The following is a 5,433-nucleotide window of genomic DNA, read 5'->3' on the forward strand; positions in this document are numbered from 1 at the left end:
GAAACTGAACCAGACCTATCTGCTAGTGTTGGAGGGTCTCCTGCAGAGGCAGGGGGTGGCTGTGGCTCACCATGGGGACAAGGACACTGGCAGCAGAAGTTCTGGGAGGTCCTCCTTGGTGTGAGCCCTCCCAGAGTCTGCCATTAGGCCCACCAAATAGCTGAGGTAGGCCTCAGTGTTGGGTTGCCTCAGGCCAAACAACCAACAGGGAGGGAACCCAGCCCCACCCATCAGCAGACAAGAGTATTAAAGTTTTACTGAGCTCTGCCCACCAGAGCAACAGCCAGCTCTAACCACCACCAGTCCCTCCATCAGGACACTTGCACAAGCCTCTGAGATAGCCTCATCAACCAGAGGGCAAACAGCAGAAGCAACAATAACTACAATCCTGCAGCCTGTGGAAAAAAACCCACATTCACAGAAAGGTAGACAAGATGAAAAGGCAGAGGGCTATATACCAGATGAAGGAACAAGATAAAACCCCAGAAAAACAACTAAATGAAGTGTAGATAAGCAACCTTCCAGAAAAAGAATTCAGAATAATGATAGTGAAGATGATCCAGGACCTCGGAAAAAGAATGGAGGCAACGATGGAGAAGATGCAAGAAATGTTTAACAAAGATCTAGAAGAATAAAAGAACAAACAGAGATGAACAATACAATAATTGAAATGAAAACTACACTAGAAGGAATCAATAGCAGAATAACTGAGGCAGAAAAACGGATAAGTGACGTGGAAGACAGAATGGTGGATTTCACTGCTCTGGAACAGAATAAAGAAAAAAGGATGAAAAGAAATAAAGACAGCCTAAGAGACCTCTGCGACAACATTAAACACAACAACATTCGCATTATAGGGGTCCCAGAAGGAGAAGAGAGACAGAAAGGACCAGAGAAAATGTTTGAAGAGATAATAGTTGAAAACTTCCCTAGCATAGGAAAGGAAATAGCCACCCAAGTCCAGGAAGCACAGAGAGTCCTATACAGGATAAACCTAAGGAGAAACACACCAAGACACATAGTAATCAAACTGGCAAAAATTAAAGACAAAGAAAAATTATTGAAAGCAGCAAGGGAAAAACAACAAATAAATTACAACGGAACTCCCATAAGGTTAACAGCTGATTTCTCAGCAGAAATTCTACAAGCCAGAAGGGAGTGGCATGATATGCTTAAAGTGATGAAAGGGAAGAAACTACAACCAAGGTTACTCTACCCAGCAAGGAACTCATTCAGATTCGATGGAGAAATCAAAAGCTTTACAGAAAAGCAAAAGCTAAGAGAATTCAGCACCACCAAACCAGCTCTACAACAAATGCTAAAGGAACTTCTCTAAGTGGAAAACACAAGAGAAGAAAAGGACCTACAAAAACAAACCCCAAACAATTAAGAAAATGGTCATAGGAACATACATATCGATAATTACCTTAAATGTGAATGGATTAAATGCTCCAACCAAAAGACACAGCCTTGCTGAATGGATACAAAAACAAGACCCATATATATGCTGTCTACAAGAGACCTACTCAAGACCTAAGGACACATACAGACTGAAAGTGAGGGGATGGAAAAAGATATTCCATGCAATGGAAATCAAAAGAAAGCTGGAGTAGCTATACTCATATCAGATAAAATAGACTTTAAAATAAAGAATGTTACAAGAGGCAAGGAAGGACACTACATAATGATCAAGGGCTCAATCCAAGAAGAAGATATAACAATTATAAATATATATGCACCCAACATAGGAGCACCTGAATACATAAGGCAACTGCTAACAGGTATAAAAGAGGAAATCGACAGTAACAAAATAATACTGGGGGAATTTAACACCTCACTTACACCAATAGACAGATCATCCAAATAGAAAATTAATAACGAAACACAAGCTTTAAATGACACAATAGACCAGATAGATTTAATTGATATTTATAGGACATTCCATCCAAAAACAGCAGATTACACTTTCTTCTCAAGTGCACACGGAACATTCTCCAGGATAGATCACATCTTGGGTCACAAACCAAGATTCAGTAAATTTAAGAAAATAGAAATCATATCAAGCATCTTTTCTGACCACAACACTATGAGATTAGAAATGAATTACAGGGGAAAAAACGTAAAACACAAACACATGGAGGCTAAACACTACGTTACTAAATAACCAAGAGATCACTGAAGAAATCAAAGCGGAAATCAAAAAATACCTAGAGACAAATGACAATGAAAACACAACCATCCAAAACCTGTGGGATGCAGCAAAAGCAGTTCTAAGAGGGAAGATTATAGCTATACAAGCCTACCTCAAGAAACAAGAAAAATATCAAATAAACAATCTAACCTTACAGCTAAAGGAACTAGAGAAAGAAGAACAAACAAAACCCAAAGTTAGCAGAAGGAAAGAAATCATAAAGATCAGAGCAGAAATAAATGAAATAGAAAGAAAGAAAACAACAGCAAAGATGAATAAAACTACAAGCTAGTTCAAGAATATAAACAAAATTGATAAACCATTAGCAAGACTCATCAAGAAATAGAGACTCAAATCAATAAAATTAGAAATGAAAAAGAAGTTACAACAGATACCGCAGGAATACGAAGCATCATAAGAGACTACTACAAGCAACTCTGCCAACAAAATGGACAACCCAGAAGAAATGGACAAATTCTTACAAAGGTATAACCGTTCAAGACAGACCAAGGAAGAAATAGAATATATGCACTTACCAATGACAAGTAATGAAATTGAAACTGTGATTAAAAATCTTCCAACAAACAAAAAGCCCAGGACCAGATGGCGTCACAGGCGAATTCTATCAAACATTTAAAGAGCTAACACCCAACCTTCTCAAACTCTTCCAAAAAATTGCGGAGAAAGGAACACTCCCAAACTCATTCTATGAGACCACCATCACCCTGATACCAAAACCAGACAAAGATACTACAAAAAAAGCAAATTACAGACCAATATCACTGATGAATATAGATGCAAATATCCTCAAGACAATAATAGCAAACAGAATCCAGCAACACATTAAAAGGATCATACACCATGATCAAGTGGGATTTATCCCAGGGATGCAAGGATTCTTCATTATACGCAAATCAATCAATGTGATACACCATATTAACAAACTGAAGAATAAAAACCATATGATCATCTCAATAGATGCCGAAAAAGCTTTTTACAAAATTCGACACCCATTTAGGATAAAAATTCTCCGGAAAGTGGGCAGAGAGGGAACCTACCTCAACATAATAAAGGCCATATACGACAAACCCACAGCAAACATCATTCTCAATGGTGAAAAACTGAAAGCATTTCCTCTAAGGTCAGGAACAAGAAAAGAATGTCCACTCTCACCAGTATTATTCAACATGGTTTTGTAAGTCCTAGACACGGCAATCAGAAAAGAAAAAGAAATGAAAGGAATACAAATTGGAAAAGAAGAACTAAAACTGTCACTGTTAGCAGATGACATGATACTATACATAGAGAATCCTAAAAATGCCACCAGAAAACTACTAGAGCTAATCAACGACTTTGGTAAGTTGCAGAATACAAAATTACTATACAGAAATCTCGTGCATTCCTATACACTAATGATGAAAAATCTGAAGGAGAAATTAAGAAAACACTCCCATCTACCATTGCAACAAAAAGAATAAAACACCTAGGAATAAACCTACCTAGGAAGACAAAAGACCTGTATGTAGAAAACTATAAGACACTGTTGAAAGAAATTAAAGATGATACCAACAACTGGAGAGATATACCATGTTCCTGGTTTGGAAGAATCAATACTGTGAAAATGACTATCCTACCCAAAGCAATCTACAGATTCAATGCAATTCCTATCAAATTACCAATGGCATTTTTTACAAAACTAGTACAAAAAATCTTAAAATTTGTATGGAGACATAAAAGACTCCGAATAGCCAAAGCAGTCTTGAGGGAAGAAAACTCAGCTGGAGGATTCAGATACCCTGACTTCAGACTATACTACAAAGCTACAGTAATCAAGACTATATAGTACTGGCACAAAAACTGAAATATAGATCAATGGAACAAGATAGAAAGCCCAGCGAGAAACCCAAGCACCTATGGTAAACTAATCTATGACAAAGAAGGCAAGGATATACAATGGAGAAAAGGCAGTCTCTTCAATAAGTGGTGCTGGGAAAACTGGACAGCTACATGTAAAAGAATGAAATTAGAACACTCCCTAACACCATACACAAAAATTAACTCAAAATGGATTAGAGACTTAAATGTAAGACCGGACACTATAAAACTCTTAGAGGAAAACACAGGAAGAACACTCTTTGACATAAATCACAGCAAGATCTTTTTTGACCCACCTCCTAGAGCAACAGAAATAGAAACAAAAATAAACAAGTGGGACCTAATGAAACTTAAAAGCTTTTGCACAGCAAAGGATACCATAAACAAGACAAAAAGACAACCCTCAGAATGGGAGAAAATATTTGCAAACAAATCAATGGACAAAGGATTAATCTCCAAAAATATATAAACAGCTCATGCAGCTCAATATTAAAAAAATAAACAACCCAATCCAAAAATGGGCAGAAGACCTAAATAGACATTTCTCCAAAGAAGACATACAGATAGCCAAGAAGCACGTGAAAAGCTGCTCAGCGTCACTAATTATTAGAGAAATGGAAATGAAAACTACAATGAGGTATCACCTCACACCAGTTAGAATGGGCATCATCAGAAAATGTTCAAACAACAAATTCTGGAGAGGGTGTGGAGAAAAGGGAACCCTCTTGCACTGTTGGTGGGAATGTAAATTGATACAGCCACTATGGAGAACAGTATGGAGGCTCCTTAAAAAACTAAAAATAGAACTATCATACGACCCAGCAATCCCACTACTGGGCATATACCCTGAGAAAACCATCATTCAAAAATGAGACATGTAGCACAACGTTCATTGCAGCTCTATTTACAATAGCCAGGACATGGAAGCACCCTAAGTGTCCATCGACAGATGAATGGATAAACAAGTGTGGTATATATATATATACAATGGAATATTACTCAGCCATAAAAAGGAACGAAATTGGGTCATTTGTACAGACGTGGATGGATCCAGAGACTGTCATACAGAGTGAAATAAGTCAGAAAGAGAAAAACAAATATTGTATATTAATGAATGTATGTGCAAATTAGAAAACTGGTACAGATGAACCAGTTTGCAGGGCAGAAATTGAGACAGCGATGTAGAGAACAAACATATGACACCAAGGGGGGGAAAGCAGTGGAGAGGGTGGGATGAATTGTGAGATTGGTATTGAGATGTATACACTGATGTGTATAAATTGGATGACTAATAAGAACCTGCTGTATAAAAAAATAAATAAAATTCAAAAATTCAAAAAAAAAAGGCCTCTGGACAATAAACTGCA

The sequence above is a fragment of the Tursiops truncatus genome, chromosome X, assembly GCF_011762595.2.
Source record: "Tursiops truncatus isolate mTurTru1 chromosome X, mTurTru1.mat.Y, whole genome shotgun sequence".
In the NCBI taxonomy this organism is placed as follows: Eukaryota; Metazoa; Chordata; class Mammalia; order Artiodactyla; family Delphinidae; genus Tursiops; species Tursiops truncatus.